Below are 21,326 nucleotides of genomic sequence, written 5' to 3' on the forward strand. Positions count from 1 at the left end.
AAGGGCTTTTCCTGCGACTCCTTGAAATTCAATCACCAAATGAAGCCTTGGGCAAATGGCATCTATCTTCATATCACAACCAGTGTTTTAGCAGGGCTTTTTACATTTTGCTGATCCAGTTGCATCAGCTCTCCAAATCACTTTGCTTTCTGCTTATCAAAAGCATGTCTTAAAACCTTAAGCCTGCTTCCTATAGTTTCATCAGCCACCAAGTTTCTGGAGAATTCTGATGCTGTTTGAAACTTCTGTTAAAGCCTTAATTCATGTCCTATCTGCATTTTTATCCACACATGCGTAACTTGCGCTAGTCTTCTGCTTGTAGCTTGCTCCTTCATCAGAGACCTGCACTGAACTTTGCAGATTCCTTAGAAGTGCTGTCTGTGTGATATGATTTCAGAGGCACTTTTAAAGGTGTCATTTGCTGACCACGTGACAGGCGATCTAGAGAACCACATTAAACAACAGAGATATGGCTGGTTTTAGTTCCCTCCCTCCCCCCATAAGATCATCTTCCTTTTCCATTGTGCTTTTAAGAGATGAAAGTGTTTCTTGATCCAAAAAGTTTGAGGTCTAATCTGCTGAGAGATGGAGAGCTGTTATGGTGACTAAGTATCCATCCCTGATGGTCATACGGCTTACTTGTTCCAACTTGGGGGCAAAAAAAAGGTTAAGCATCTTCCCTGAAGACTTGGATTCTCTGCACCATTAGCCAAGCCTGAGCGAGAGACCAGAATGCAAAACACTGCGCAAATTACAGAAACTGAACTAGCAGAGAAGCACTTCTAATCACAGAAGTTGCTGTCTCACCTTCTTACTAGCTGCAGCGTAAAGCAGTTGTTAATTGCAGGAGTCCTTAGCTTGAGCTTTGTTGCGGTTCCCCAGTGAAGTGCCCTGCAGAAAGAGCTGAAGCAAAAGAGCCGCCAACCACGTTCTGCTACCTTTAATGCTTCCAGGCACTGTTTCTGGTACCTGAGCTATCTCGTTCCAGAGAACTCAAAGTTTTTCAGCATAGTACTCTTTCACACAGGTATATGCATCCCATACGTATGTGGGAACTGTGATGGGCAAAACACGAGCTAGCTGCAGTGGTTTAACAGGCAGGAGGAAACTCAAGGAACAACTAAGGGTAGGCAAATGTTGTGCTTGGTGTTCAGTCCCCTGGAAAAGCCTCCCTAGAGTCTGAGTTTGACTGGTGCTGACACCTACTTCTCCCTGGGGAGAGGAGTGTAGGGTGCTCTAGAGATGCACTGATTGATTGAGGCTGTGCACTTGTGAGTTACTTAGCACTTTGGCAGGATTTTCACCATGATACTAACCCAAAAAAGAAGAGGCTGTCAGCATTAAGTGGCTCTCCCCCCCCCAAAGCTATTTGTCTTGTTTTGTTTCTAAATAGCAATGGGCCTGTGCAAAAATTCTGTTAAGCCCTGGTAATGGGGGTGTTGAAGTACAAGGTGATTATATGGGGTGGAGGAAGAAAGAAGCTTTTTTGAAGACTTAGCATGTGATGGTGAGAGAACCTGTTGCACTGCCACAACAGAGGAGGACAAATGCACCTTCCATTTACTGTGTTATCTGTATGGCATGTGTTAGAAATGTAGGTGTTATGCTTAAGGAGGATTGAACATAAATCCTCTTATGCTTGCTTGTTTCTAATAAAACACATTTTTCTCATTTGGTCATTGTTGTCTCCTGGGAAGGTCATGCCAGTTGTATTAATTTGATGGCAGAACTGCTAATGAAATCAGTGGGGTCAGGATTTCGCTCCATGACTCAAACCCTTCTATCTTCTGTTGCTATAGGCTGTGGAGTTATAAAAATGTGATTGCTTTGTGCTCTGAGTCTGCAGAAGGATAGTTGTGAGTAAGGAAACTTGAGCTGACACAATTACCTGCCAAAATAATTAAGTGCATAGCTAAATGAATATAAAAAGACCAGACAAGTAAATTGCTTTTGTACAAATATCCTTTTCTTTCTGAGGCTTGCTGAAGTGTGAAGATCCCTCTGTGAAAATAAGGTGAGCTATTAGTATTAATTGATTTGGTGGTTAATATCAGTTGGGATGAACTTGTTGAGGATTAATGTGGCAACATATGCAATTTCAGGAGAAATTGATTGCATTTCATCGCTTCTGTGTGTAGCTTTCCCTTAAACTGCTAATGAAAGTTCAATAACTAATGAACAGAATGTTTCATTAAATGTACGTTAAGCTTGGAATAGATAACAAGTGTCTCTTTAGGATCCCCTTTTCTCTCTACTCCTTTACTGGATCTGCATGCTTTTTATTTTTTTTTATAGCTGCAAGTGAAGATAACAAGACTTCTGTGTTCATGCTGTATTTCTCTTTGGAGAGTGTTTTGTACGGCAAGACTTCTTGTGTGTCTTGCCTTTGGTAGCAATTACTGCTGCTTGCAGTTGTGGCTTCTAGTTCAGAACAAAGCTGTCTTGTGTGTCTAGTGAGTAATAACTGTTGACAGTTGATAATGTTGGAGACATCTCATTGTGGCTGGGATCTGAATTATACCAACTGCTACTGAGCTCAAATTATAGGTTTATGATTTTAGCTTTAGGGCTTGTTGCGCTTTCCTCTGGTAATAAACTAAAAATCGACATTAAAGGTCTTTCTTAAACATACAAAGTGAGACGTAGAACGGAAGTGTTGCAAATACTGTTTAAACTTCTCTTCTTACTGTTGCCTGCTCTCAGACTTTCTTGGTAACACCTAGCTGTTGTGTCCCAGGAGACAGTTAAACTTACTCACTGCGTGTTTAAACCCGCGAAATACGTGTTAAGTAGAATGAATTGAGTAAAGGGGAATTGCTGGGGGACCCTGTGTATCCAGTTACTGATGCAGCTCGTGGACCAGGAGCCACTTAATGCATGGGCGAGCAGCTGGGAACGGGGGGGGGGGGGGGCAGCTCCCCGACGCCAGCCCTGGCGCAGGGCAGCCTTCCTCCTCGCGCCCGTGACGGCACGGCTGTCTCTGCGGCTGCACCAGCAATGGCAAATTGCTGCTGTAGAGGAGGCCTCCGCTGCGAATCTTCCCTGCTTGTACCTTTTTAAATAAGGTAACTGATGTTACCTGAGCATTTCTCAATTTATTTTCATGGTTAAATTTTTCATGAATAGGATGGTAGGAAAATGAATGTGTCATTAGCTAATGTCCGGGAATGCTGTTTGCCCAGAAGTGATTAGGAGATTAAGTAATGGATTAATTGTAATTATTCTTCTGGAACCCTCCTAATGGATGAAGACACAACGCTTGTAACCCTTTTTAACAGGGTTATGTGTGAAATTTGCTTGTGTGGGGGTGTGAGAGTGGGTGTGCGCTTTGTTTTACTTTTCAGTGGAGAATTATTTACTGGCAATTCACGCTTTCCTCCTTGCTTCCCAAATTAAGTCAGTTTAACTAGCAACTCTGAATCTGTCTGAAGCTTTCCCTCTTCTGTATGGGGAAATTGTTTGTTTGGGAAACATTGTTTTTGTATCATAGTTTAAATCATAGTTTAAAAAGCATGTGAAAACAAACAGTTTTTACTTTGGTCACTTCAGAATTTTTAAAAGTGTATGGTAGGGGACTTGTTGGAGGTAGGTTCAAACTGAATAACGAGGCAGTTCTTCATGCAGTCTTTCCTTCCCACAGGGTCTTGAGGTTCTCATACCTTTACATTGGATTTTATTTTTCTCTTTCATGAATATGTCAGAGGTTATTAAATAGTGACAGGCTATTCTGTCTTAGGGAAGAGTATAAGAGCAGGGCAAATATTAGTGAGGTTTCTCTAAAGTCCTCTCCCAGCACCTTGTGGCTCAGGGATTTCATAGGCTAACAGCAGCCTCTTTGCTTGTAGCAGCTGCTGATGGCAAACGATTGCACCAGCTTTTCCCAGGGAGAGCCAAGTGAGCTGCCTAATGCTTTATTATTCCACTTCTCAACGTGGCTGTGGCTGTGAAGCTTTTGAATGGTACAAGTCTGTGGCCCTAACTGGTGTGTCCAGGAAGGGTAGCTGAGGTGGACCTTTGACTCTGGTGTAACCATAACCTAAGAATGAGAAAACCTATGGTTTAAACACAAGCAAAGGTTTACTTCACTACTACCTTGGGCTTTAAGGTTTCAACTTGTTGCATAAATGGTAGTACTTGCCTTAAACAGCTACAACTGTTGCGGAGTAACTTGTGGTTGGGGTGTATACATTTTTAGGACTCCTGGGGAGATGCTTCCCCCCCCCCCCCCAATTAAGATTATGCCTAGAAGTTCAGTTGGTTTTTTTGGTGCCTTGCCATACATACAGAAAGACACAAGCCTTCTTCTGAATACTGTGGCATAAGGGATTTCATGTCCTTGAGAGCGTATTGCAGGGCATATGAGACTGCATCCTCTGATTTAGAGGTACACAAATGCTGATTTTTGTCTCTGGCTTAACTCCTGATGGTCTGCATTGGTTTTTATGATGACTGGATACGTTTCTCTTTGAGTAATGTGAACACGAAATTCAGCAGTGTCATCGTTATATATCATCTGTTTTGGGGGTACGTATGTATGGGGCTTGTGACGGGTCAAGGAAAGGGCCTGAGGAAAGAGAAGGAGGTTGTAATGTTAACCAGCAACCATCACTTAGCTGCTGACCAAATCCATGTTGTGAGTGGTTACTTTTTTTTTTTTATGCCTCAGGTCAAGGATGAAATGATTCAATGTTAAAGGCCCAGGCATAGTTGTGGTGGGCCATTCATGGCTTTCTGAGGACAGTCACTGAAGCATGTGACTGAAGATGCTTAGTGGTTCACTAATTACATTAGTCACTTCTGCCTGCTTGGGCTGTCTGTGGTTAATGTAGGGCTGGCTCAGCGCAGCCTTATGGTCTGATGGCTGGCTGAATAGTCTTGCTGTAAATAGTGCTCGCTCTGTTTCCCCCATAACAATACTCAGAGGAAGAATTGGACATGAGCCGCCTCCCTTGCCCCTATAAATAGGCGTGCTTTGAAGGGGAAGCGTGGGGCAAGTCTCCAAACGTGGAATTTCTAGGTGCTACAAGCTTGTGGGAAGAAGCTGGATGGAAAAAATCCTGCGAAATGTTTATGAAGTGTCGTGGCTTCAGATGAAGATAAATTGACTGGTGGTTTACTGAGGAAACTCAATGTCTGTTCTGTTTTTGTTTGTCTACCGGGAAGCAATAACTGTCTCTTGTAGGTAAGTGTGGCTGGCCCGTGCCAGCTGTGGAAAAGTGGAGGGAATGAAGGACAATGAACAAAGTCCGGCAAAGAAACATGGGAAAGCTGCTACAATAGCCTTCTGGTGAAAGGGGCCCTGAGCAAAAGCAATAAATGGCAGCTCATGTGTGTGTGCGGTAGGTGAGTTTCTCTCAAGCTGTGGATATATAATGTATAAGGGCTTCTGAAATGACCAAAACTACCCCCTGCTGTACCTTGTTTTCCACCCATGTTAAATTAGAAAACACTCTCATTTTTTAACAAAGCAGACCCTGTTCAAACAAAGCTGTGAGTATGAGCACCCTTGGATTTAAGCAGGAGAAAAACATACCCGTTCGGTGGTTGAGTTCAGTTTTGAAGCTGTACCAGCAGGGAGTGTACCTGACACAGGCACCAGAGTCAGCATTTTTTCAAATGTTTTTCTTCTAGGGGTCTGGGGCCCAGGTTGCAGGCAGCTGTGCTGGCTCTCAGGCAGGAGGGAGGTTACAAAACCCACGAGGCCAGGGTAAGTGTGATGAACTATTGCACCAACCCATTTGGACAAAATTGCTGTTGTGCTAGCCGTACCTTGCTTGTGATTTATTTCTGGCTTTGTTTCTATTTTCTTGCCTTTGTCTTTAAAAAAAGAAAAGAAAAGTCTGTCTAATCTTTATATTTTAGTGCTGGTAAACACCCCTCTAAATAAGACTTTTTTTTAGTCTGGGAAAAGAGGGCAATTCTGGGGGCTTGTGCATTTGTTAGCTTCAATGGCAGACTGAAAGCCAAATGACTGACTTAACCAAGGGATTCTGCATGTTGTTGTTTTCCCTTGCCTTTTCTCCCTACTGCTGTCCCCTGTTTTCCCTGTCTGGAGAAGAAGTGGGGGGGGGGGGGCGGGGGGAGCTTAAAAAAGGATCCACCAGTGTATGATGAGCTAGCTGCATTTTTGTGGTATAGAGAGGTCTTTCTCTGAGCCCCTACTCCTTTTGCATATACTTCTGTATCCATCTCCTCCCCATTTGAGTTGTAGGTTCCTGTGGTTTTACTGACGTTTTTAAAAAGAAATAATTAGTCAGTCCCATGCAGCTTCCTCGAGAGGATGCGACTGTGGCTGCTGCAGACAGGGTCCCAAAAGGCTGAGGTATTCTCCTGGCTTCCCTGGTTTTGCACAGATCAATGTGGGGCAGGTTTGTTGGGGCAAGCCACAGACCACTGCTGAAAGGAAAAGCAATTCCTGAGCAAATAGCTCTTCCTCCTGCAGGACTCTTGCAACCAGCTGGGTGAGCTTGCACGCTTACTTCTTCATTGCTGCTTTGCTGAGTTGCTGTTGCCGTTTCTGGCTCGGGCGCCTCTAGTTTGTTTTCTTGATCTGGACTTCTGTTTCTGTGGAGTTCAGACATAAAGTACTGGTTTGTCGGGGTGATATCTGCTGTCCCTTGGTCTAAGGTCATTGCATTCAAATGGAGCAGTCCTAAAAGTTTAATGACTTTCTGTCAGCACTTTGCCTGTTGCCCTGTTTTGTCCTGAAGTGTGAGTGGGAAAGGTAGCTGAAAAGACGAATGAACCTTGTGCTTTAAAAACAGGACTTTCAGCTTGGGGGAGCTGTAGAAGTGAATTTGTAATTTTTCTGCAGAATATCTAAATTGTTCAAATGTGGGAGGAGAGGAAGAGGAATTCTTCTGCAGGTTGCTCCCTTCTCCCCCTTGTGCTGTGGGCTGGCAGTGTGGGAGGACATCTTTGGGCCTGGGTCTTGCCTGATTTGTTTGCTCCATCCTCAGGCAGGAGGGAGTAAAGGGGAATGATGTAGCTCTGTCCCTGAAATAGAAGAGACTATTTTTCTAGAAAAATAATTTGAGGTGTGCTCTGTCCACCTGCTGTGAGGGTTGACAGCAGTAGTGAAAGCCCAGTTTTGCTGCCAGTAGAGAGCCCTCAGGATCCGCACTAGCTGAAATCCCGATCAAAGTCTGTGGAAGTGGTTGGGACATCCTAATGGGAATGATCATGTGGCAGGGTTGGGAATGGCAGTACATGAAGGGCCTCTAGATATTTGCCTGCTGCAAATGCTTGAGGTAACTGGAGTCAATGAACAACCAATCTCAGTCCCCCTGGGAAGTAATTTATTTCTTCTTTTGATGAACAGAAGAGAGAAAGGCTCACATGGTGGTACTTTGCAAGTGCAAGAGGGACTGAGCAGCAGAATAATGCGAGTCACTTGGGCTGGGGATCCCGCTGGGGGACTTGCACAGCCCCAGGGCTGTGGGCCATAACAGACAGCAAAAGCAGCAGCCCAAGGGGAACTGAGGCTCAGGTTTGACACTGGGGACTTGCAGCTTGAGGAGGTGTGCAGACCTGTTCTAGTCCATGCAGTGAGATGTCCTGGCCTGCAAACTGTGCAGCTGAAAAAGACTCGGTGCAAACTGCTGGTTTAAACAAAGCTGGGTGGAGGGAGAGAAGGACAGAGGGACATGCCGTCTCTGAACCAGGCAGTCTGCAGGCCAAGAAGGTACCTGTTGCATCAGCGAACAGAGTCCAACAGACCTCTTCAGAGACTGTTGCTAGTAACCAGTTGTAAGAAGGAATGTGCAAGTTTCTTGCCTCGTGCCTCCTTCTCCAGCACCCCTCTACACACATACATAGAGACTATCATGGGAGAGAGGGACCTGTTTATCCTGCTTTCCTCTCGGTGACCAATAATATTTAGATTTTGGAGCTGGAAAGCCTCCTGCTGGGTTTCAGTTCCTCTCCTGAACAGAAAAGGCTTATAAGTAACTACAGAAATGAAGGTTGTCATAAAAATATTTAAGCTCTTGGGGAGACAAAGTTAGAAGGCCTCTTTACCCTGCTTGGGTTGACGGCTCTAGTTGTGGATAGGAAGAACAAGTTGTGCCAGAATGATGATTGGGTCTTATGTGTGTGTTACAGAAAATAAAAAAGAAAGCTTCCCTCGCTGCCCCAGTATGTTCTTGAACTTATTCTTCACTTCATATAACCTAGATTATTTGTTCAAGTGCAGTCTCAACTGGAAGAATATCAGAGGGGGAGGATTTCACCATGTTTCTGTGCACCAATTCTCAGTTTTCCACTCCCCCTCTACCTCATCCCATAGACATGGTCACTGGCCTGCCAGCACTGAAGTGGCACACACGTGAAGCGGTAGAAGACCTTCCCTGACTCATGAGCACTGGAGTCCTCTACTGCCTCTTTCTCTTCCACCACCACCGACGTTGCGTGCTGTGTTTGTTGAAGCCTGTTGTCTGTTTTCACTCATGCATGGTAGCCATAATCATCTCTTTAATAAATGCGGGTATGCAGAAGTGTTTATATCATCAAAGGGTCTGATGCAAATGTAAAATCCTCTCTTGATACATCCTTCCCTACTTCCCCAAGTACTTTAAAGCTTCCTCCAGGTGGGAGAGGTTGTTACACAAAACGCTCTTTATCTTTCCAAGAGAAGGTGTCTGAACCTGTTTGTACTTCAAGGGCAGATACTACACCGCCTTCTTTTTTCCTCATGAAAGACCTGCTTTTCTTTTGTTTGCAGGATGCTTCAGGCTTTCGCTGTGCTTGGTGGTGTCACAAGCCCCACAAAATATAGGAGGACACCAGAAATACAGGAAAGGAGTGGCAGTCGTGTCCCCTCCCCCCCCCCCCCAAAAAAAAAAAAAAGACTGTGGCAAGTAAATAAATCTCTGACAAGTAGCAGTGTCTGGCCGCCAGTCTCTTGCCTGATTAATTTTGACTAACATGAAATTGGAGGATAATGCCTGCTGTGAAAGCTCAGGTGCTTCCCCTACGGTCCTCCGAGCAAGGTGCTGTGCAGCGTGAGGCACACTGAGCTGTGGCAGGGCTGGGAAGGCCTACTGCTTGCCGAGCGCGTTGGCTGGCAACCCTGCAAGGAGGCAGTAAAACACAGAGTGCTGGCCTTTTTGAGGGGGATGTCTTTCCTCTAACTTAATAGTATACCATTTCCAATCTTGTCTTAACGGGAGGCTTTCCTTTCCCTCCTCTCCGCACCCATCCGTTAATCTCTGTGCTTTTCTACAGGGATTCTTGGTGCGCGTTGCCCTCCCTCCTTTCTAGTCTTTAGAGGCCTGTTTAAGAAAATTGATACTTTTTTCCCCTGTCATGCCAAGTGCTGACAGATAAAGGCTGCTGGAAGTGCATCTCTTTCTCATGGCATTGAAGGTGACTGCATTTCTAAAAGAATTAGGAAATGCCAGGATCTGATCTGTTGCCCAGAACAAGTGGAGCATATTTCTTGCATGTGGTATTATATATTTCATGGCAGGGATGATAATTGTTGCTGTTTTGACTCGGTGGCATATTGAGATGGAAGATTTGGCTGAGTCTGTAGACCTTAATGTTTCAGCGGGACATGCTGTTCCTAGCTAATAAAAGCTCAAAACTGGAATCATGTGCAGTGTCATAAAATAAATCCTGGCTTGGTGTAAGTGGGTAGGACAGTTGATATCAAAGGAGTTCCACCAGCTTGCCAACAAAACTTAGTCTAGCCTTAAATCTTTTCTTTCCAATTATGTATAACAGTGTCACTTGTCAGTGGATGCTTTCCTTTAAAATTACTTCTTTAATGCTTGGTGGAAGAAGATCATTTCTACCCTTCTAAGCTTTTGAAGAGATTGAATCAGTTTCTTTTTTGTTAACCTGTGCCAATGTTTTCTCTATTTAAAATATGGTTTCTCCTAGCTGAGGTTAAAATGTTGAACTTCCCATTCTCATTTAACTTAAAAACATTCTGAATTTCAAGGGTGGAAAGTGTGTTGCACTGCAAGAGAAGATTTTGTGTTGAAGTACTTGTAGCCTCTGTTTTGGAGACAATATTAAAAGCCAAGTGAAATATTTCTATGTTTAACTTCTTTTTAAAGCATAAGGTAAAACTTTAGAATACTAAAGAGAGTTTAGACATTAATATCTATCAATCCATGCACCTATCTAAAGCTACAATGAGATTGAGATAGTAGTCAGACCTTGGCTTCTCCCTTTAAATTCCTCAAAGATTTGTCCTGGTGTTTGAGTCTGTTTTAATCTCTCTTCTTCCTTATCAGAGGCCTGCTGCTATTTATGGCTCTTTTTTTACTCTGATCATAATAGCTGCTTCTACTCCAAATGCCTAAAGTACACCGGCTGCCACCTTATGTCAAATAGTCTTTTTAGTTGTTTTTTTTTGGAGGTGAATATAAGCTGGCATACCATAAATATTTATTTGTGTTAAAGTGGTGTCACGCAAGTGACCAGAAGTTCAGTGCGCTAGACTTGTCACACAGGATAGCCTCTGCCTGAGGAAAAATTGAGGTCTAACCATGAGGCTGTGAGGGTCACTAGATGTTGCTGGCCCATGGTTCAGGCTTGTTGCTTGTGCTGCTGGGTAACGATCCTTATAGGACTGCGAGGTCACTATTACGCTGTATAATGAGAATGAGGGAGCTGGATGGTTATGTTGGGTACTTGTGTTATCTGCAGTGGTGGGTGATATTTATGCAATTTCTAGTGGTACCTGGAATGCAGCTGTGGCTGCTGCTCCGGGTGTCATTGCCAGGTAGCATGCACATACAAAACTGAACTGCCTCAACAGTTCAGACGCGGCCTGTTGCCTCTTCTTCAGCTGGTGTGGGCTCGCATGGCCCTGTTGCTTTGGAGGAAGCTTGTTCCGGATGAGAATCTGTTGGCCTGTTCTACAGAAGGGAATGAATTTTGTTTTTCTTGCCAGCCTTTAAAAATGCAACTGGTGGTCACTTCAGTTCTGAAAAATCAGTCTTGCAAAGATAGTACAACTGAAAGATAGTACTACTGAACATTCTTGAAATATAGTATGAATTTAAGCTTATCTGCATGAGATATTAGCCAGCCTAGCTGTAATAAGATGGTTCTGGTTTGTTATAATTGTGCTGATCTAAACTTCTATGGGTGCTCTAATACAGGGAGCTACTAAGGAGCAGACTTCTCTCTGAAACCTGCAATCCAGCCAACCTGTTATGACAGTCTGAACACTTCTTTGGTGTCCAGGAAATAGATTTGAGACCTATTGGCAGTATGAGTCAGAAGGTAGAAAAGAATGTCTTTCTATTGCTCATTCTTACTGGTCCTTGCTGCTTGTGCTGTGGATCTGAAAATCCTCACACTGCAGCTGACCTACATCAGAGGCAATGGTAATTGTCTTTAATAAATATTTAAGTCAGAAGTTACTCATGCATACAGTATTTCCTTTTATTTATTTATTTTATTCAGTGTTAAGAGCACAAAGTGGAACACTCAAAGTTTAGGGAAAACCCTGAATGAATATTGCTTGTGCACATTTGTTGTAATGGTCTTAAGTAAATGAAATGCAATTATATCTTTTTTTTCCTCCCACAGACCTCTCCTTCTTTCAGGATGCTTTGTTTTAGCACAGAATTAATGGATTTTTTAAAATGGCCCTTATGTAGTATCCCCCCCCCCCCCCAAAAAAAAAAAAAAAGTATTTTAATTTTGCTTTTAAGCAGCAGGTTGCTTTATTTCTTGTTCCTTGTAAAAGTCTGCAAAAACAGCAGGATGCATCTTCAATTTTTTTGTCTTTAATCTCTTGTGGCTTTATGGGGTTGCTGTTTCTCTAACTTCCTAGGCAGTATGAATTCCCTATAGAAATAAGATTTAGATGCTAAGAGAACTTTGGCTGTGCTTAATGTTCCTAACAAAAACTGATCCTCTCCAAACTGCAAAATCTTCCTTGTCGGGCTAGAGAGGAGGTTGTCCTTCTAACTTTCAAATTCCAGTGCTATGTGGAAGGAGATCAATACTAATTCTTAATCAAGTCATAAAGACACACATGCGAAGCCTCCTTTCTTATTTACAGAAAAAGCTCTTTTAGCTTCACTGGAGAAGCAGCATGGTTCTGCCCAATGAATTGGTTTCTCCAAACCAGCTGCTGCTGGAGTAGTTGAAACCTGCCCTTGCTTCTATTTGCCATGCTTGTATTTGGCAGTAACCTCAGAATTAAAAATACATAACTACTCCCAACTGACTCTGAATCTGGTATCCTCTTTTTCCCTTCTACGCGCCAGGCAGGAATTTTCCCTAAGGAACTTAAAACAGATGCTTGTGTGGATGGTGTGCTCTGCCCCTCGCTTTTCCAGTGCGATAACCCTGTCAGCATTGGAGTCGGAAAGTCTAGTTCTGCCGCTCAGTCTGTCGCCTCGGGAATACCTGCCCTTTCCCTCCTGCTCCCCAGCCCTTCTCCACAGCTGCCAAAAATGTAAATTTGAAGCAGAGGTGGGAGTAGGGCAAGGAAGGGGCATAAATGTGATGGGGGAGCTTCCCCATGTGGGAGGGCAATTACTCTTTTTGGGTATTGGAGCTGGAGTGCCCAGGCACTGCTCCAAAGTACAGCGCATCCCGTTGGAGCGCTCTGTATAGCCGTGGTGTAGGCGAGCTGTCCACTACCGCTGCGGTTGTGGGGCCCCTTTGTACTGGGTATGGAAACAGGGGCCGGCACTAAGGCAAAGCGGAGCCCAGCAGGGACACTGAAGTGTAAGGGGGCCCCTCCTGAATCCCTGGGTGCAAAATCCGTCCTCTTGCCCTGAGCTCATAAGGGTCTTTTTGCTAAACCGCCAGCTCTGACTAAGACTTCACGTGCAGTGGAGGATTTCTGGAGGGGTTTGACACCCTGTCCCTGCACACGCACTCTCCAAAAAAGCACTAGAGTTCAATAAAAGGAGGAATTACATATATGATACTAGTCTACTACCAGTGATGTTCAGTCCAGGTCAGAGTATGATGGGCATGCATACACACATGCCTGTCCTCCCACTTCCCCCATCCTCTCGGCTCAGTGTTTTTGTGAGTAGCTGGGATTTCTAGCCATGGCATGGTAGTAAAATTCTTCTAGAAGGTGGTTGGTTTTACCAAAGACAAAAGTGGGCAGGACAATCTGATATGCTCAAGCCGTGACCACTCCTGAATCAAATCAGACTGTAGGCCTCCTGGATACATCAGTATGAAAATGAATGGAAATGGATTGACTTAGAATATGTTGTTACTATTTTGTCTCATCAAGTTGTGATGAAATGGATTAGTGTTTGAGAAGAGGAAAAGGTTACTCAATGAAAACTCAAGCTGATAGAGTTTGTGCCTGTTGGGGTGCCAACCACTTTTCTCAAAGAAGGTGAATGGCCTTTCCCCACATGAGACAAGCATGCTTTTGCTAGCTGATTTCTCCATGTCTTTTCCACAGTAGCTGCAAGGCTTTAGAGCATCATTTGGAAGCAGGATTGCGGCTCTGCAAAGACAGAGAACATAAGAAAGCTGGTTGGTTTTTGTTGTTGTTGTTTTTTGTTGTTTTTATTTTTTGTTATTTCTCTTGGGCAGCGGCTGGTACCTCCTGTCCCTTTTTATTTGTGAAACTGCGTAGGTAGTTGCAGCGTCCATGTGCCTGTACGACAGGGCTGAGGGGAATGTGTTGGTTGTGTCTCTAACCATGGAAAGAGAGAGAGAGAGACCAGCACAGTTTTTCTTTCAATTTGTGTTTTGGATCAGACGTTTGGTATAATAGTGTCACAAATTGAAGAGAGGAGAAAAAAAAACACATTAAAACCCCCAAACAGTAGCTCTGAATATTTTACTATGCAGTATTTGACTTTAATGCCTTGTTTTAAGCTTTGCTTTTGAGTTTGTTTTAAATCAGATGTATTGCTGAAGCTGGTTTGCAATATTTATAGAGTTTTGCCACTGAATTTACTGTGTGTGAGAGGGAATTGCTTTCCCTTTCCACTGAGTGAATCGCTGTCAGACTGGTTCTCCTCTTCATGGAATAGAGCTTGCTTCAAAAGACTTAAGAATATAAATTCTCTATCTGATATCTGACTTGAATGGGTAGTCCTGCTAAAAAAATTAATTGAATAAAATAGCCTGGATGATGATTTCTCTTCTGATGTGTAGAAGTTTTATATACTTTTCTTCTTAATTGCCTGTTGAGCTTTCTTCTTAACTATCCACATTATCTGTCTGATTTTTTTTTTCCTTTATATCCAATTCCCTCAGATTCTGATATTCCTACTTGTATTTGGGTTAGCAACTTATTCTGCCGACACTGGCATTGGTTTTAGTGATCTGACTGAATGGGGTGCTTTTAAAGTGGCTAGGCCAGTTGCTGATGCCTTTAAAGTGGCTCTGTTGTACTTTTGTTTGTATTAATAATCTCAGACAATGTGAGATACTTCAGCTACATAGAAATGGAGCTGAAATTAAAAGCTTTTGTGCTCAAGAACCATTTTCTGTGCTGAAGCTACCAGCGACTTCTAATTTTCTGGAGCTTTGGCATAACTTTTGGTTGCACGTTGCTACTCTATGAGTAGTTGTGCTGGCTTTGCCTGTAATTCCCTTAGGGAAGGGGCAGTGGGAGGCAGCGGCTGGCATGGTACCTGCTTCCTGCCAGTCCCTGATCTGTGTGCCACCCCGCACACGACTTGCACGCGGTGTAGGATGGAGTAGGATGGACATAACTTGTGATATTGGTCTCAGCATGCTTTGGTTGTGTCTGAACCTGAGATTAATAGCAGCCACCTGTTGCAGGTGGTCATGGAGAAAGGTGGTATTCAGCCTGGGAAAGGGACGGATGTCAGTGTCTCTGCCTTTATTGGATTATCTGTTTCTCTCCCTTCACACACACAAAAATTTTCTCAAGGGAGTAATGACGACAGGGCAGGGACAGGTTTTACTTTGGAACAGTATTTTATGTAATTTTGCAACAGCGTTTATTTCCCATGAGTTAAGCCAAATGATAAATACTTTTTAGATTGCAAAAAGAATTAATTACTGTAACATATTCTTTTCCTTGGCTAGACTCTCTCTAGGTTTTAAAAGCCTAGGTATGGCGTTTTCCATAGCTTGAATCTGTTTATGTATGAAGTCAGAATTATGTAATTAACACAAACATGTTTTCTAGCAAAAATATCTTCCCTTAAATAAGTGCTCTATGTGAAAATATATAATTATGTATCTTTGAAGTTCCTTTCTCCTCCTTCTTTGAAGCGTTTTTATACAGTATACCAAATTGGAAATTTCCAATATTATTCTGTGTAATTGTTCCATGGTTGTTGTCTGCTCTGGTTTGGAAAGACTCATTACAAAGAAGTGCTTGATCCCCAGATGAAGAGTGGTATTTATGAAGTGTTATGTGCTCTTGATTTGGTGAGGGTAGTTTGCAGAAAGCAGGTGGTTTTTCTGCACCTCATTACTTCTGGTCCTGTTGCTAACTGAAGTGATACTGATGGGGAAATTGTTTCCTGTCTACCATACCTGAGCACTTCATACATGTATGAAGCACTTCATGTATGAACTGCTGGGAAATAATAGACTCCCTAGGATTTTGGCTTTGATTTGAAAGGCAGACGGTTCTGCTGCAGTCCCCTTCCTTCCTGAGGACCTGATCCAAAGCCTGGTGCAGGTGTTAAGATGGTGGTACTACTGCTGTGTTTAGCCAGAATGGAGAAACAGTGGGTTTCTGGACAAATGGGAATGCGCATGGTTGGGATTACTGGTGTTAAACAAAACAAACATGCAAACAAAATCCAGGTGTTCTGTGTGTCATTTACTTCTTGCATGTTTTGAGGGCTTACGCTGCATCTTGGCAGGTGTGCTGGCTCTGTGTCTTTGGCTGAGGAAGGGGCTGGGGTGGTGCCCACGAGGACACTTTGGGCATGCCCTGCACCTCCACCGGAGGGACCTGCATATGTGGCTAAGGTGCAGCGAGAGCCCTTCCTTGTTTGGAGGAGCCCTTGGTTGACAGCTCTGAGACGGGGGCTTGGGTCTGTGTTTGTACAGTGCCTGGCAGAGCGGGCTCCTGGGCCGTGGCTATGCCTCTTGGGCCCCTTGAGGGTGGAAACACCTGCAAATAGTAATTCAGCTCCATTTATTGGAGAGGCCTTTTTCCTTTCCTCACTGTTGCAATGAGGCATGCCTTACTGTGACTTGATTCTTCCCTGTTTTCACACTTAGCTCCTAATTTTATAGTGTCTTGATGCTGGCATCAGTTTAAGTCCCTGCTTGAATACAATCCCATAGTTCGTTCCAACTGGAAGCTTAGAGCTTCCTTCAGCTTCGCTGTGGTCAACAGGTTCACCTGTTGAGTGAGGAAGGCCTGAGGAGGTGCATCCTTTTAGAGATACCCAGATAAGCTCTTCTGGATACAGCACTGAAATATCAACCACGATCCTGCTGAGATCTGGGAATCTGCTTAACTCTTACAGTCATGATGTATAAATATGTGGCCATGTGCAATATTAGAGCTGAGCGTGTGCCTTGTCCTCTGCAGGACTTGCACCATCAGGTGCAATAGCTTCAACAAAAATGGAAAAAATAACCATGTGTTCATTATGTCTAATGGATATGTTGCAAGAAACAAACTGCAGGTTTAAAAAACTGACTTTTCCACAATAGTTACATTTTTGGAGCACAACTATATATCTGTGTGCGTGTGTCTTCCGGCATTTTAGAAGACCTAGTCTCTGAAATGTATTTATGGAACAGCTAGCCATTAGGAATTGACCTGGGGTTGTAAGGAGCTAAAGGCAGGAATTACGACAGCCTGTGAGACATAGATCCTTAATTAAGGTTTTGCATCCTTTGTGCGTCAGTGGCAGAAGGGGACTTACCAGTTGGCTGGATTCACAGAGACAGCGGGTTCATGGAGACAGGCGCACGAGGCAGAGAGACCAGACGGAGCAGTTCTTCTTGTTCCTGCTATTCATGTTTTCTGTCTTTTCAAAGCCTGCTTTTTCAGCAGCAAACATGCCTGTGCTGTTGCTCTGCATGGTTGTTTTTGTCAAGTGAAGAACTGATCCTGAAAAGCTCTTGTGGGGTACTGAGGTGCCTCACCCTGTTCCTGCTCAGCACCAGAAAAAGTTGTGCATGCTGTTAGCATGGGTGTCAGCTTGGCCCCTGCTGGCTTCAGGGGAAGGTGAAGGTGCTTAGGGGGTGCCAGATCTAGCCCTAAAACTTCCCAGTAGCTCATGCATCTTTTTTTGGCTGCGTGGAATCAGAAAGGTCACCTATATTAACCTTTTCTTCATCACTTAATTTCAGCGTGACTATTACCCTTTCTGCAATCCAGCTGCCTGGCTGAGTACGCTAATGTCTCAGGACATGTCTGTTTTCTAGTCTCTTTGTGTAAGCATATACTAGCTGTCTCCCTAATGTAGTCTCAACCTAAATATCCCTCTGGTCAGTAAGCAATCCAGCAAAACAGTAGCTGAATGTAATGGACAAATGTCCTTTTACTCTCATAATACATACTGATACATAACCACATTAGTGGGCTATCAGGGATGGGAAGAGGTTGCCTGTGAAGCAGTCGTCACGATTCCCATCGCTGATTCAGATGCTCTTTTGCCATTGAAACGAAAAGCAAAAAGGTTTCAAGAACCTTTCTCTTCTGAGTTCATGTCTGTGGCCGTAGTATGTGTTACAATATTTACTGCAGGGTTCTGCTGTAAATGCAAGGCTGAATCCAGCAGTGGTGTTGATCTGCAGCTTGCTCTTCCTCTCTCCCTCCCCTGGCCTCGGCCCCTCGAGTGAATTATGCCTTGTGTTTGGGCTAGGGCCATCTGTTTCCCTGTATGTTCTTTCTTCTACTGCATCCTGATTTGAATGGAAAGGTGAGCCTAAATACATATGACAAGGAATGGCTCTTCTGTGCTTGGAAGGGCTTGTTTTCTGCAGAGGAAATATGGAAATACTGTGTTTTTTAGCTCTCCAGCAAATGTGCCTGTAATGCAGTGGTCAGATGGATTATTGGCAGTAGGGGGACAGAGTTGAGGGGCACTTGAGTTTTGGGATTAATTTTGTGTTCTCAGTCATGAAGGTTTCTTGTGACCAGGCCTCAGCAGCTTTTTAAAGATGCTGAAATTTCTATCATGACCTAAAGCTACAGCTAGATATCCCCCACCCCCACATTTCCTCCTGATTCATGCAGAGGAGAGAGCTGTTGCTATTATCTAGTTTTTTCTGTGCTATCTCATTTTACACTGTAAATGATAATTTAATTTCCACATTTAGAGGCCTTAATTAATTATAAATAAAATCATTTGTATGAATTTTATAGCTGGAGGGTGATGGATTAATGACTCTGGCAATGTGAGGTAGCTTTATTAGAAGGGATTCAGCACAAGAGCAACCATGCCAGCCCTTCAGCTCTGCCCTGTGTGTCTCCTGGCACTGTGGGGTGGGAGGAAGAGGAGGACAAGGGTTTCTGTCCCCTGGCAGTCTTAGGGGGGCTGCACTGTAAGATGGGGGGCCAGCCAACTTCAACACAGGTCACTTACCTGGCTAAGGACAGCTGGTGCAAGGGAGAGGACAAGGAGAGAGCTTGTGACCATGCAGTGAGCTGTTCAGGGAGCCAGCCTGCTTGAACCGTTTTTGGTTGGGTAGATTTTCACCAAGATCAGCCCCCTGTGCTGAGTGGCTGCAGGAGCACCGAGGAGGGGTCCGGCACGTGGGACAGGGGTGGAAGGTGGAGTTGCTGTCTTTGGCAACAGTGCAGGCTTTGACCAGCTCAAGATGTGTGAAGTTGCACCCTCCATCTCCGCTGTGCTCTGGAAGAGGTCTGGTGCGCCCCTCTGGGATTTCCCTTTGCTTGGGGTAGGTACTGGCTTCGCGCTGGTGATGGGTTCTCCTCGGTGCTCTCTGTTCACCTCCTCTGGGTGCTTCAAGCCTCTCAGCAGCCTAGGGCTTACTGATGTTGAGTTGTGTCCCTGCAGTGTTTTTTTTAAGTATATTTGATGAAGTAGGAATTTGGTTCCAAATCTATATTGTCATATTTCATATATGGTTAGATTTGTTACTGGCAAAACAGCACTAAGCAGATCAGATCTGATTTTTTTTTTTTCTTTTTTTTTTCCTTTTTTCTTTGAAGGTCATGGAGTTCCTGAGACCTGAAGGTCAAGCCCTAAAGTTTCAATACTAGTGGAATTCCCACCAGTCTCAGCAGTCATCTGTGACTTTGGTGTGAGGTGGGTTCCTTGATGCCTGCAGGCTTCAATCACTTGGCTATTGCAACAGTATCAGGTACTACTTGAATAGCTCTCTTCCTCCAAGAAGTGTTCTGCATTTTGGAGTTCTTTACAGATCCCCTTTTCTTTTGTTAAAATCCTGCAGAGGTTGATAGGCCTAAAATTACTTCTGCCGTTTGTTTCCTGGCTTGTGAGCAAAAGCATCAATGTTTGATGCCGACATGCCAGTGTGTGTTGCACTGTCCTTCTGCTCTCTCTGCCTGATCCTTTTTATTCTAATGGGCAGGCGGGGTAGAGAGACGAGTACAGGCACTCGTAGCACCAAAAGGGTTTTGTTTGCTTTTCCTAGAAGCTTTGCTTGCAAGAATGAAGTAAAGACTGAGAAAAGCAGCTCCTAGGAGTTGTATTTGGCAAGCGTTTGCACTCACAGTACTGCTCTAGCTCTTGCTCTGCAGAAGCAATGGAAATGTTGTCGTTCAGTCCTAACAGCCGTCTCGAAGTCAGTCGTTCTGGGTTTCCACTCACTGCCTTCCCACGCACTGTGGGTATTTATCTCCAGTCAGACATTGTGCTGGGCGATGCCTTGTCGCTGGCTGCAGGTCAACGCTGTTGCAGGATTGCACTAGGTCTGTCTGTCTGGAGGGCAGATTGACATAAACCAGCTCCAGTATCTTTTCATGAAATGGTACTTAACTTTTCCAGGGTCGGCTGGAGGTGACAAGATTGTGTTGCTTGGAGTGCCGGATGAGGCAGTGACACAGCGTTGTGCTGTGTGGCTTGGGTTAGCAGCTCCGAGTGGGATAAACAGCTCTTACGGACCCTGAGAGCTGCAGTGAAGGCAGGCTGGGTCAAGGCTTTAAGTGCTTTATAGAGTACTTTTTGATGGTTTATTAAGCAGAAGCGGTCGAACTATTCTTGGGGCCTCCAGTTTTGTGTGATTTCTTTGTGCTTAATTGTTTCTTTGCCTACCTAATAATTTTATAACATTTCTTTTCACAAGGCTATAAAACTGAGTCTAAGCGAAACAAATGCCAACTCTTTGTAAGAGCAGAGCATGTAGGTGAGTGCGGTGGCATATGTTGAAGTCACAGCACTGGGGGTGCCTGTTTCTGTCCCCTCAGCCTGTCGTGTCTCTGGCCAGAGCACTGCTGGGTGCAGGTTATAGGGGGAATATTATGCTCTGGAAAGCCATGTGAGCACGAGTGGATGTTTAGTGAAGAGCAAGGCCAGGAGCATTGCCACTGGCCTCAATGGAGCTAGAGTTTTATTCTGAATGTATTAGAAGTGTTTTAAAAGAGGAGGAAAAAAGATATATATTTTTTTCTTCCCCCAGATTAATATTTTACAAAATACAGCTTTCATTGTTCTTTAAACCATCTCTATTACTTCTAAAACACTGGTATTGTAGCCTTGGCTACATTTGGTGAAAAGGCTTGCCAGGGTAAAAGAGAGGCACAAGCTGGAGGCCTTTACTGCTTCTGTGGGTTTACCCCAGTACTTGTTGAGTTAGGCTGTTCTTAAGACTTTCTTAAAAGAGAAAGAGACAGGCATATTTAGAGAAGTGTACTGAATTGATAGATAGCCCCTTCTGAAAACAAGACGTGTTCAGTTATTGGAGTTTCAACTCCGGCATATAGCCACAACCTCTCTTACTGAATTGGTCAGATGCTTTATGAGCCCACTCAAAAAGGTCTAATTTCCACTAATAGGTCCAAAAAAAAAAAAAAAAGCGCAGAACTTTGGAGCTTTCCTATCAACATATTCTTCCCTACTCCTTTTTTTTTCCCCAGTTCCTTCTTGCCAATTAATGTGGCTGCTCAGTCTTGTTTCTATTTAAACCCACGGTATTTTTATCACTGATCTCTATAGGACAAAAATCAAGTTTCTGGTAATTAATATTAACATACCCTAGTAGCTGTTAAAGACATGGTGATATGTCATTAAAGTACCAAAATGAAAAAGACCTATTTCTTTGAGATAGCCTAATACAATAATTGTTGCTCCTCTTTAAGGTGATTTTCAAAAACAAAAAACAAAACAAGTCTCATGCAGCTGGCAGATAGGACATCCTCCCTGCACCACACATTTGCCACCCCAACTGGTTTGCCAAAAGGATAAAAGCCTCAGAGTTATGAGGCCCCTGCAGAT

This window comes from Apteryx mantelli, chromosome 1 (assembly GCF_036417845.1).
Source record: "Apteryx mantelli isolate bAptMan1 chromosome 1, bAptMan1.hap1, whole genome shotgun sequence".
Lineage (NCBI taxonomy): Eukaryota > Metazoa > Chordata > Aves > Apterygiformes > Apterygidae > Apteryx > Apteryx mantelli.